The sequence below is a fragment of the Rhopilema esculentum genome, chromosome 7, assembly GCF_057945365.1.
Source record: "Rhopilema esculentum isolate cy_ngs chromosome 7, ASM5794536v1, whole genome shotgun sequence".
NCBI classification, from domain to species: domain Eukaryota; kingdom Metazoa; phylum Cnidaria; class Scyphozoa; order Rhizostomeae; family Rhizostomatidae; genus Rhopilema; species Rhopilema esculentum.
The window spans coordinates 13445087-13458948 of NC_142821.1; the positions used below are offsets into that span (position 1 = coordinate 13445087).

General features: G+C 35.8%; 1 pseudogene; it reads left to right on the plus strand.

Annotated features, from left to right (window-relative positions):
* Nucleotides 1-12635: 12635 nt before the first annotated feature.
* LOC148960051 (uncharacterized) lies at nucleotides 12636-13569 on the plus strand (annotated as a pseudogene).
* Nucleotides 13570-13862: the final 293 nt, after the last annotated feature.

A 13862-nucleotide genomic window follows, 5' to 3' on the forward strand; every position in this document is an offset into this window, starting at 1 on the left:
TTAGAATTAGGAAACTATCAACCTATCTCAATTTTACCTATCTTCAGCAAAATACTTGAAAAGTTAATGAACGTTCAAATGGTTATATTTCTGAATAAAAAAAATAATTTTTGAACATCAATATGGCTTTCAGGAAAACAAATCTACATCTTTAGCAATTTTAGACCTTCAATCACAACTAATCAATAATATTGAAAATAAAATGTTTTCTTGCAGCATATTTCTAGATTTTTCAAAGGCTTTCGATACAGTTAACCATGATATTTTGCTAGAAAAATGAGAACATTATGGTTTCAGAGGTATTACTCACTTGTGGTTTAAATCATACTTAACTAAAAGAACCCAAATAGTTACAATTAATGGCGTTAATGCAAATGAGCTTACTATCAATTGTGGTGTTCCACAAGGGAGTCTACTTGGGCCACTGTTGTTCTTGATTTATATAAATGACATTTATAAATCTTCTCAAATTCTTCAGTTTCGACTATTTGCAGATGACACCAGTATTTTATTGGCTAACAAAAATCTTGATATCCTAGAACAAACCACCAATTCGGAGTTACAAAAGGTATCTGTGTGGTTATTGGCTAATAAGCTATCGCTAAATGTATCTAAATCGAACTTCTTGCTGATAAGCTCTCGTAAAACTGATAGAAACATAAAATTATAAATTAATAACAGAGATCTCAAACAAGAAAATTACACTAAATATTTTTTGGAGTAATAATTGATAATAAGCTTACCTGGAAATTGCATATAAAGCAAATAAATTTAAAATTATCAAAAGGAATCGGAGTGCTATATAAATTAAGACATCTGGTACCAAAACAATCTCTTAAGACTTTATACTCCTCATTCATTCAATCACATGTACTATATGGTATATTAAATTGGGGTTGTGCTAATAAAACTATCCTGGAACCTTTAAAACGTAACTTACGAAAAGCAGTTAGAGTAATCGACTTTGCAAACTAAACTGCACATAGTGAACCTATATTTAAACGCCTTAAAATATTTAACTTTGATAAACTTTACCTGCTTGAGACAGCAAAAATGATATATCAAATTAGCTCTGAGAAAACTTCTCTTGAAGGCGAGTTTGTAAAAACAAAAAATGTACACAATTATAATACACTGCAATCTTCTTCTAAAGGTTTTTCTCTTCCATCCATCTCTACAAACTTTAAAAAAAACTTTCTCACTTTCGATGGTATTTAATTTTGGAACTCCCTACCTATAGAGTTAAAAAAGATGGATAATAAACACCACTTTGTGAAACAGATGAAATATTTTCTTACAAACAAAATTTGACATCTGTAGGCTTGATTACTTTATGATTTTTCTATAATTGCACTTAGCTGTTATTACAATATTACACATAGTCCTATTTTTATTTCGTTCTACTTTATTTTGTTCTTGTTATATCTTACTGTTATTATTCAAACTTAAAATCGTCATTATAAACACGTCAATTTGGATACATGGCTCGATAGCTTGCCCAAAGTTCTTTCCATGTGTCCATCAGCCTAAAATTGTTTAATTCTCATTGCTGTTCTATAAAATATTGCGATTGACCATTCATTGTTATTTAGCCATATTAACTTTGATATTTTATATTTAGTATAATTATGTTAACCGGTATATTGTAATTAATCAATTTTATGTTGAAAAAAATATTTTGAGTTTGAGTTTGAGTAAGCCCCAAAAATTTTCCAGCATCTAAAGTTCTGTGTCATGCTAATATAGAGTTTGATCAAGGGTCAAAAACTTTCAAACTGCCTGAGCCAGAGCTGGAAGCTCTTAAAAAGACAGTTTCTGGAAATGCAAATGAAATTTGTGTGCAAACGACCAGGATTACACAACATAAAAGGGCTGAAAGTGCCAATAATTATTTTAATGGAACATTTCTTGAAATTGGAGCCAAGCACCAACTTTGAGGATCCAAAGGACAAGGACCACAATAAACCATTTGCATTAAGGGAATCCAGTCATGTAAAAGGTTAAAGAGCAACTTTGATTTGGTGCCTCTCAGGGATTAGCCAATAAGATAACAAAACACCTTGTTGTTGCATGTCAGCACAGTTTTTGCACTTTCTTGGATTACATAACATAACTTTAGAACAAAGGGCATACAAAAGTTGTTTGGAGTTTTTGTTGTGTCTTGAAAAATGTTCTGTGTCTTGCAGAATTATGGGTAGACTTTTACTCATTTTTGCGGAATTATGAGTCACATTTTTCCAGACATGTGCAGAATTATGGGTCTAAATTTCGAACCAAAATGGCACATCCCTGTCCAAAACTAGGCTTAGTTAATCATTTTGCTAGGCTTACTTGATGTCAATCTGTTTTTTTTCATTTTTTATTGGATCTTTAGCTACTGCAATGCTGCTTTGATTGTCGACATATAGGGTCACTGACTCATCAAATTTCTCAATTTTAATTTCATTTAAGAGCTGTTTTAAAAATTTAGCTTCTTGAGTTGCAACAGTGGTAGCAATATATTCAGCTTCACATGTTGACTAAGCCACTGTAGGTTGTTTCTACTTTTCCATGAAATTGCACCACCATTTCAACAAGAAACAATATCGTAAAGTACTCTTCCTATCCTCAGAACCTCCCCAGTGAGCATCACTGTATCCAGTGAGTAATAAGTCTTCTTAGCATCTCTGAAAACATCATTTGTGATTAAGAGTTCTTTTCAGATATCTAAACACATGCTTCACTGCTTTCCAATGATCAACAGTAAGATTCTGTGAATACTGTGCTTATTTTGTCACAATCCATGATATGTCAGGTCTTGTACACATCATTGCATATATCAGACTACAAATTGCCTAACGATATTTATGGGTATCAAATGCTTGTGCATCTTCAGAAAAAATTAACTTTTGTTCACTTGGCAATGATTTAGGTTTACAGTCACTCGTGTTAAATCTTTCTCAGACCTTTCTGACATGAATCTCTTGATTCATTGTGATTTTACAACTTTCAACTATAAAATCCGTACCAAGAAATCGAGATATCACACCTACGTCTTTCACCTTGAATTTCTTTGAAAACATGGCTTTTACTTCTTCTAGCATAGCTCTAATTATATAATCAACCTATACTAAGATGACAACAACATCTTTGCAATTTTGCTAAACATACATGCAAGGATCGGCTAAGCTTTGCTTGTTACCATCATTAACAAGTTCACCAATCAATAAATTGTTCCAGTCTCTGCCATTCTGCTTTAGACCATGCAAGTATTTGTTCAGTTTATAAACCAACTTTGTGCTGTCTTTTCTTGAAACTTCATTGCTTGTTGCTTGCTCTAAGTAGATTTCACAATCGATTGGCGCATTGAGATAAGGGTCATTCCATGTCGAAGAGGGACAAATTAGCAACTTTGTCACCCATCCTCTCAGAATTTTTGTGTAAATATAGCTAGATACGAGATAAACAGAAATTGGAAATTTCAAGTGAGTATCTGGAATATTTCCAAAAATAGAAACATTTGAAATTGTCCCAATTTCTCGAGATCTGCCACTTTGAATTTAAAGCATTTTTTGAACAACCTGAACTGCCATTAAGCATTGCATTCAGGAGAAAAAATTACCAAATTTGAGTAAATTGCACATTCAGATTCCAAAAATGAACTTAAAACAGATTTCACAAAAGGATTAAAGACCTACTATGATTGCCATGGCAACAAAAGCTAGCAACATTTGTGTGAAAATGTTGGCAAAATGAGACAAGTGGGTACAACAAGAAATATAACAACAATTTTCAAATTTTGCCAATTCTGAGACAACTCTGAGTCTTACCTTTGATTAGCATATAAACAGTAGCATATAAAAATTATATGTTTTAATTGCTGTTTTTGTTAAAATCTTTTTTAATTGCCATTTCATTAACATAAACTTGCTAAAAGTATATACAATATGTCACTATATACGTCCTAAAGTGGCAAATACATCACTTCTTTTCAATATTTCTGATACATGATTCAATGTCGCTGTTCTTGGCCATGTGAAAGATCGTGCTGGGAAGTGATGCATGAAACTGACATGAACCTCACTGTTATCATTTTCGGCTTGATAAATCATGCCCAACCAAAGTTGATCATCATATCTGCACACGATGAAGCTGCCCAAGTAAAATTTTTTTTCTAATGCTCATCATCTAAAGGCTCATCAGTGAAATAAATTGTCAAGTCAAACTCTTTACTTTCTGAAACTAGCTTTGCTCCAGTTTTATTCACAGATATTGGGACAAACTGATGGTATCCCCTTGTGCCAGGAACTGTTCTTGCAAGCTGAAACCTTGACTTAAATTTTTCTCTTATGATACTGATATCACTGCTTGAGAGAAATTCAAAGTGAATACTCTTGATATCAGCTTTGCAAAAGTAAACTATTTCCTGAACTGACAAAATTTGGTTTTGCATTGGTTGTTGAAGACTTGCTTTTGCCACAAGCCTTTGCACCGTACCGCCAATTCCATCACATGGAGATTTGCCGTGGCTAGTGGGAAAAAAGTTCCACTGGCATTTCATACCAAAATCGTCCTGATGGTGGCAAAGGTTCCCAAAATTCTAACAATTCTTGTATTGCACTGCACAGCCATCAGAAAAATAATGGATCAACTTTATGCCAGGGGAGATTTTCTCCTTTATGAAATGTACTATTTCTTGTAAAATCTTGTAGACCATGCTAATGTCATGGTCAAGATCATCCAAGAGGAAACATATTGATTTGTTAACCAGTGAAGATGGCTCTGTAAATTTGTGATAGATTGCCACTGGATGTAAAGAACATTGCCTTTGATTCCAATGGTAACCTTGAGATTCGTCCTGAACAACAAATTTGATGTTCTCTGAAAAATCCCCAAGTACTATCACCTCTTCCTGCCTGATCTCTTACTTAAGAATCTTCAGGAAATTTGCCTGTCACTTGACGACGAACGAATGTGTTGTTATGTTGTCGAGTTGTCCACACAAAATGTCAATGAACTCTTTCACGGATGCAGTTTGGGTGAGCAACTTTGACCTATCTGCTACTATCCACTGCTTAAAACTGATTGCTTCTTCCAGAATTTAGTTCTCTCTGTCTGACTCATCCAAACTTTCTATTTCCTCTGAAAACAGTTCTTCTTTATTTACAAATATTTCCAACAAAGATTCTTTAACATTATCAATTCCAGGACACTTAGAGCACCGGTGTATCATGCACTGTTTTGAATCTGAGTTGCAGACAATCATATTTATGAGGTCCTTGTATTGATTTGACATACGGGCAAAGTCTAACAAAAGTTTAACGTTCTGGTGTAATGTGCAAACACATACATAATGGGTTCCTTTTGGGCCAACTGGAACACACCATTTCGGCCTTAGACTGGCAAACTTTGAAAAGACAATGTTGCAAAGAGGCTGCTGTTCTCTGAAAGCAGTATATAGCTCTCGAATGTTGAATAGAATAACACGCTTTGAAATTTGTTGTCTTTTCCCGATGCTGACTGAGTCTTTTTTTCCTGGTAGCTGTCGCGGGAACCCGTCATCACAATAGAATTATATCACCAAATCTATGATTTCCTTCTTCAGCGTTTTTCCTCTTATTTCGTCTGGCATTTTGATGATTCCTTTTTCTATCTTGAGAAGCCTTGCTTCCTGAATAGTTGCCTTGGAGACCTTAAACTCTTGAGCTGCCTTCCTGTGGGTCCACAAATTTTGAGTTGAAGTTAAAATTTGGATTCTTTGGTGCCTATTCGCGACTTACAACTTCTCTTTAAGGTAGTAATTCACACTTTTAAAAACTTGCACTGAGGCAGACACATATGGACATAAATAGAAGGTTCCTTCATGTAACACATTCAACTTTTCAAGAGTGAAAGTTGAAGATATGATGCAATTAAAAATTAAGATTTTTTTAAGAAAAATAGTAATTATGCTAATTAATGCAAATTTTAACGATGCGCTCTTTTTTTCTTGGGCAGTCGATAACTTTTTAATGGAATCTCCTATTCAGCTCAAATTTTTACTGTGTATTCCACTTGAGTGCATGTGTGCAATGAATAGACAATTCTTGAAAATTTTCACTTAAAAAGGAAATAATGGCAAAAAACCATGTTTCCATGGTAACGGCTACCATATTTGAAATTTGAAAAATTCCTCTATTCATTCCACTTTTCATATTATTTGCTACAGACAGTGAAAATTTCAAGAAGATTGCTTATCATATGTAAAAGTTATCTCCTGCCCAATTTCATGATTCCCAAAAACAGTGTTTTTGAGAAAATTGACTTTAAAGTTTTGGCTATCTTTTTCAATATTCTTGGATCTATCTGGGGCCATAACTTCATATTTACCCCCAGTTTGGCCTAAAAAAGACTAAGCATTATTTAATATACTTATTTTGCTAATAAGTTTTCAAATTTTCACTATATTCTCCAAAGGAACTGCAAATGTTATTGGGATGTCTGTTATTACGTCATCAGAAACAGATTGGTCAACTTTATTTTGTTTGCTGCAATCAGAGTACTGATTTCTCTTTCTTCTTTTAGTTGAGATTGGCTTTTCACCTCTACTGTCAAAGGCCCCAGGTTCATAATGTTCTTTTTCAGATCTTTTCATGTTAGTTTTGGTCCTTTTTCTACTTATTCGCCAACTCTTATACTTTGAAGTGACTTTCTGTGCTGCAGAAATTTGGCGAATGTGGTCTTCCTTCTGAAGAGACTTCAAAGATTCCTCTCCAATATCCTCAATTCCAGCTTCTTTTAACATTAGTGCCCTTGATCCAGCACCAGTGTTAAAACAGCAAACTGCTTCTGATACTGCAGACTCTATTCTAACTTTGCTACAGAAGGTTGCTTTGGGACACCTTTCCCAGATCATATGGTTTAGACTCTCATTTGCATTTTGCGTTACACCTCTCAGGCATCTCTCAAGCAAATCCTTTGATGTCAATCTTTTGAAGATTGGCTCTAAAATGTCAAAAAAGGAGCTTGGTAACCTTTTGCTTCCATCATAACTCTTCTTGCCAGTAATTAGCTCTGCATTAAATTTGCACCAAGAGTCTTTGCCTTTAGGGCAAAATTTGTGCTGATCATTAAGGGTAGATGCTGTTGCTGGCATGACTGAATGGTGAAAAATTGCCCAAACATCATTCTGCATCTGAGCCAGGTTACCTCTGTTGGCTCTTATGGAATTACCAAAATACCTTTGGAAACTGTCAATTCTTTCTTTTGTCAATCTCCCTTTACCACCTATTGTTTTCCCATCTGACATCTTTTTACCTTTCATTTCTTTCAGAAGTGTTCTTAGGGCATTTCCCATACGCTTCTGTATATGTCCTATGCATTCCTCCTTTACAACCTGATACCTGCTTCCATAAGCTCTTTCCAATTCCTTACTCACAACCTTGAAGGTGTCACTGTCACCATCTCCAATAAACGTTGTATATTTTAATCCCCTTCCTTCAATTGATCTTAGGAAAATTCTGGCTGCACCAATTCCTTCCATACCACCAGATGAACCTTCATAATTTATTTGACAAGAGGCATCGTGTTTTGCTTTCCACCTTTTAAAAGCTTCACTATCTTTATTTTCATGTTGATGTTTTCTGCATTCATGGCAATGCATTGACAATACTTCAAAATCGACAACCTCGCCAGTTTCCATTAGAACCACGACAACGACTCCATACTTAGAAGAGTATCCTCGTTTTTGCCATGTTCCATCAACACTGACAGCAACAGAAACAGTATCATCCATGTCATCTAGATAGGCATTGGGATTCTGTTCCAAAACACTTTTCTTGAGACGATTTGCTGCATCCTTCATCTGTTTTTCAGCAACTTCTCTTGAAATTTTGGCAGAAGACTTCAACTGCCTTGCATAGGAAGCACTAGTTAGTGGTGAAGGTAAATTCATCATTCCACAAAAATTTGAAAGAATTTTGCGTCCACCTTTCAAAGAATTGCATGCCATGACTGATCTTGTGTTTACTTCGAATTTACCTTTGTCTAACTTTTTGCTGGTGTGGAAGATTGTCTCTGCTGAGCAACAAGAACACTTAATGATCAATGTCTCAGCAAGCCCATGCTTCTTTCTGCTATCCTTCAAGATCTTCAACTGAGAATCTGATCTTTTACAAGCTCTACAATTGGTAGAGGATTGCAAAGCTTCTTGGAGCAGAGACAGATCAATAATAGTGAAACCATCAGCTTGTTCAATTTGCTTTTGCTTAGAAAGGCCCAGTTTCTTCGATGATCTTCTTGTAAGCACCCTCATACTATCATTTAGTTCTTCAAACGATGAATTCAACAATTTTTGTGCTGTCCTAGATTGAACTGAGCTCGTTGGTGTGAACGACGAACTGGGCTCCACATCGTCACTAGGCCTAGCGTCAGATTCAAGTCTACTAGCAATATCCTGCTTGCGAATGCCAAAAAACTTCCTTTTCCTCTTAACTCTACTTGCTAGAGCCCTTCTTTTATTCGGTGGCATGTTTTACTTATAATATCGATTCAATAAAGGCATTATCAGAATAAATTTGTATTCTGTTTCGCAATCCAACATCTACGTGACTGTAAAGTGTGCGAATTTGGCGTGTTTCTCAGCCTCTGATCCCAAAAGAGGCTACCACAGGGTGTTCATAAGATGTTTATCATTCCATAGGGAAAGCCTGCAGGCTTGGGGGTAATTTCTTACAAAAAGACACAAAAATGAGCTCCTTAGCAACGCTAAAAAGTCGTTGCTAAGGAATAAACTTCCGACTACTGTCGAAAAAGAAGTTAATTGTGTCTAAACCTCAATGTGGTTGTCAAAATAACTATTTCTACCGAATTCTACGATAATTTTGGCGTAGAATGAAACAAAAAAATGAAAACTGAAAATTTTTAGAAAATGCTTTTTCAAAAGTGTGAACTACATCCTTAATTAGATGTATCAAGTGATCGCGATCCTGAACTTTGAGTTTGATTTCAGTAGCTTTTGCATCTTTTGTGTCATCTGGCGCTAAATCCTCTTCATCAACATCAAGCACTGTTGCTACTTTCTTTAAAAGAGATTCGTGAGCTTGGTGAATCTTTCTCTTCTCATGGGAAAGAACTGAATGCTTTGGAACAGCGTGCAGCTTCAATAGGGAAACATCCAATTCATGAAGTGTTGCATCTAGTGAATCTTTGCCAGAAGAACATGATACCTCTTTATCAAAATCTTCCTCAAACGCTACAACGATAGGGTCGCTCTTTGTCTCATTCATTCGAATTTTAGAAGAGGGGCAAAGCTTTTGACCAGGAACAACATCAAATCCTCTGGTTACCAAATCCCTTGCATTTGACAATTTGATTTACTTGAGACCACAAGGCAAAAAATACCATTAACAACTAAGTTAGCTTCAGTACAGAAAAAGAAGAAGCTTCAGATGATCAGCAAGATTGGTCTTCAAATGAATGAGCCAGTGGATACAGCCTGTTTATTTGGTTGAATTTTTTGTACCTAGACTTAATATTAATCTCTATTACAATCAAACTTAAAATAAAATAAAAGTTTTTCTGCAAAAAATAGAATTTTTTATGTGTGGAACTTGTAATTAATTTAAGAATGCTTGGTACAAACCTTTTGCTGCCTTCTTGTGTATCTGGAAAGGATTGCAGCAAGTTTTTTTCGCAAGAGAGTACTTTTTGATTAACAGCTGCTCGTGATGCAAACAGATATCAGCATCTTTGTTAATCAACGAAAACCCAGACCTTGAAAATATCAGTTCTCTTACATCACAATCGATTTAATCCAGCCTTTTACTTCCAACCATTCTCGAAAACGTGAACTTCTGACACCCTTTTTTTCCTACAGAACACATTTCTGCTAACAGGTTTTTGGGAAAAAAAATGCTTTGCTGGTAGAATCCAACCCTTTAATATAACGCATAAGACTGAGCTAAGTGAAAAGGAAATTCAACTTCTACTCATGCATCTCCTGTTATGAAACATGAGCAATTGAAAAAGAGGTATTGAATAGCAGGAAACGACACCTCAAAATATTAAACAAAAATAGCTTTTAACACCTGTGCCTAACTGAAATAACAACAATATGATATATAAAACCAATAATGATTTCCTTTTGTATGCAACTAAATGACTTACAATAGATGTTTTCACACAACTATTCAAAAGGAGTAAAAGGGGATATCATTACTACATTAGAGTGCCAACACATAAGAAAACTACCCATTTATTTAACGATAACAAATCCAGTTATCTTTCTGTTACTCGCTGGAATTTTGTTTTAAAGAGCTTGACACGTTTTTTGAAAAAATGGCTGTTAACAAAAAACGTGCTAGTAAAGGTCTCAAATGTTAAAGAATCGTTATCTTTACAACACGACCCGATAGCTCAGCGGTAGAGCACTTGATGTACAAAGTCAAGGGTCGTGAGTTCGAGCCTCGCTCGGGTCGGTTATTTTCCTGCATTCTTTATTAATCTTTATTAATCTTTAAAAATTCTGTAAACTATCTCAATTTTCCAACATCCGAAAATCATGGGAGGGCAGACAAAACTACAACTGAAGAATGATATCGAGAAGAGCAGTGTTCCCTTAGAGCTTTACTGAAATATGCCCAAAAAAATGGAAATAACCGGAATATCCACTGCAGAGAAAAACAGTGAAGATTATAGCCATAACCCCCCAAAGTTGCTTGAAGATAATGGCTGGTTGCAGAACTTGCATTGCTGGGAGAGTTCAGAGATAGAAATTCCTTCGTTCAAAAGAGTTTCTTGGTCGGCAGACAATGCAAAGAAGCTTGGACGAAACGTTTACAAATGCTCAGGTTAATCATTAACACTGCAAGATTGGATCGAGAGCAAGCGGGCAAAATCGAGACCACAGTTTCACTACTGGGCCACAGTTATTGAATTGGAAGCGTTACTCTTAAAGTTAGTCCAGAGTCTATGTGAACCAAACTTTTCAATGTTTGTACAGACTCTTGAAGAAATTGTGCCATGGGTATTTGCATTAGATCATACCAACTATGCACGGTGGCATCCTATCTTTATTCAAGACCTAAAGATGCTTTCCTCTAGACATCCTTCAATTCACAAAGAATTTATGGAAGGGAACTTTACAGTAAGAAAGACAAGAAAGGCCTTTTCATCTATTGCTGAAGATCAAGCTCATGAGTAGAATAGTAAAGTTATAAAAATTGACGGTGGAGCGATCGGCCTTCTCGACAAAGAAACCGCTCTGCTGAAATGGATGGTTGGGGGACAGAAATTGCCCAGTTAGTTAACGAATTCAAGAATTACGACGAACAGAGTGAGGATTAAGACAAAATTCCAAAGGAAGAGTTGCCACATCATGAAGACTCAGATTCTTTTGAAAAAAGCGTTTTCGTAAAGATGTTGCATCGCTCAAAGCAACGTTGTCAGAGATAGGAAATCCATTCAATGAACGTGATATTTTATTTCAAATAATGACAAAAAATGTCATGACTGATTATTCAATCAAGTCAGAACAAAACGCTAAAAATATCAGAGAGGCGCAGTATCAAGCTAACATCACGGAGAGACTGCTGACTTGCAAGAAATCAATCTATCAAGTTATACCGAAAAACAAACTCTCTCTATTTTGCAACAAGAATGTAGTGAAATTCTCAAAAGATTAATTGAAGATGATTTCTCTTCAGCAGAACCAAAAGCTCTATGTTTCTTTTCCTTATCTGACCTGGCTGCATGTGCTTTTTTTCTCTTCATTGTACTTTTCTGAACAGAAGGGAAAGGAGTGCTTTTTAGCTTCAAATTTATTTCACATAAAAAAGCAGCAAGTTTATTTATGACGGGCATCAAATCTTCTAAAATTTGGGTATAAAACTCCATTTCATTGGCTTCTGGTAGTACTTCATTGTGCTGAAATAGGTTAGCTTTCCTTTCTTTCACTTCTTTCAGAAAATTAGAAGCTTTTTTGCAGTGGTTTTCTAAAAAATCCTTTGAGGCATTTGCAGCACTAATGTCTGAGGATTTTAATGTCACCCCAGCTTCAGCAAAGTTGTGAACATTGATCCAATTCCCATCCTTACTGCTTGAACAGCTCTCAAAAACTTTCAGAATAGACCCCTTTCACATTGAATTGACTTATATACCAAAACGAGGCTAAAGTTGTTTGGACGCAAACTCACTTAGTGAAAGTACTCCAAACATTCTTATCTTGAGATTTATTAGTTGTTTCTTGGGGTTTGATTTGTTAAAAATGGATCAGTCTACAAGTACGAATGAGTCGAGCCAGCAAGTAAAGAAAAGAGCTTCTTTAGGAAAGCAGTGTGCAGCGTTTGGTTGCTACAATTTCTTTTATTCTACCGACGGATCCCTGGCTAGCCTACGCTTCTTCAAGTTTCCTCAAAAAAACCCGGAAAAACGTCAGTGGTGTAATTTAATAAAGCGAGTTGATGGCCTGGATGGGTTCAGAGTTACTGCATCGACTTATCTGTGCCATGAACACTTTACGGATTCAGACATAAAGAAGAATCCTCAACGCTGGAAGTTACGAAGTGGCGCCTTGCCTTCACTTAAATTGCATGAAGGAAACCGCTTGGCCTCTTCTACGAAAACAACTTGAAAAGCTCCAACGGATCGCAGCTCCTTTGTTTTTGAATCTGTAAGCGATGTCTTGGATTCAATGGAGAACACTGTTTCGACGCAAACAAATCTTTCGTTTATTGACAGGCCTATTTTCCTATTTTCAAGCCGTTTTTGAATATTTAAAGCCAAAGCTTGAAAACATGTCTTATTGGCGAGGAACAAAGTCCACCAATACCTCCACAGACCAAGAGCAAGAACAGAATCTGACTTCAAAAAAACGAGGACCAAAAAGAAGGTTGTCACAGTTAGATGAATTTATCTTTGTCCTGATGCGTTTGAGAGTTGGATTGTTTCTCAGTGATCTTGCTGACAGATTTGGTATCTCTGTTGGTCATGCCTCAAAAATTTGTACAACCTGGATTAACTTTCTCTTCCATGAATTACCACTTTTGTTTCCCTATCCGTCAAAGGATCTAGTTGCGAGTATGCTGCCAGCTGAATTTAAAAATTATCCTTCAACAAGAATTATCCTTGACTGTACAGAAATACATATTGAATACAAATACATATATCCCCTCCTCCTTAAGATCACAGTCTCAAACATGGTCAGAATACAAACATCATAATACATGGAAAGCTCTTATTGGTATATCTGCCAATGGTGCAATTACCTTTATATCAAAGCTCTGGTTTGGTCGTGTTTCTGACAAAGAATTAACATCTTCCTCTGGTCTTCTTTCTCTTTTGGAACCAGGTGACAATGTAATGGCAGACAGAGGTTTTGATATCGCCAATATATTACCACCTGGTGTCACACTAAATATTCCTCCTTTCAAAGGCTCACGTGACCAGTTAACACCTGCAGAATCAGAAGAAACAGCCAAGATTGCCGCTGTGAGAATTCATGTAGAGAGAGCTATTGGGAGGGTCAAAAACCAACACATTTTAGATGGTGTATTGCCACTAAGTCTTGCTCCCGCGCATCATTTTTCACAGTCTGCTGCCTTTTAACAAACTTTTTGCCATTTTTAGTTAACCCTCAAAAGAATGATAACTGAATTAAATTTGTATTCTTCAGTAATCAATAAAATAGTATCTATTATTTACAAGTACTGAATAGGTCATACAAAGACATGATAAAAATAGGTATTATACATTATCGACATTGGGTAAATGACATTGAATGCAATCCCCCTTTTTAGGCATTAACTACAATTTGTCACATCTATTGTTGTCCTATTGCCATTATTGTAGTTCATAGCAGATTAGTCCTTGCCATCCTTTCAATGCTGTGCATTCAAGCTGATTTC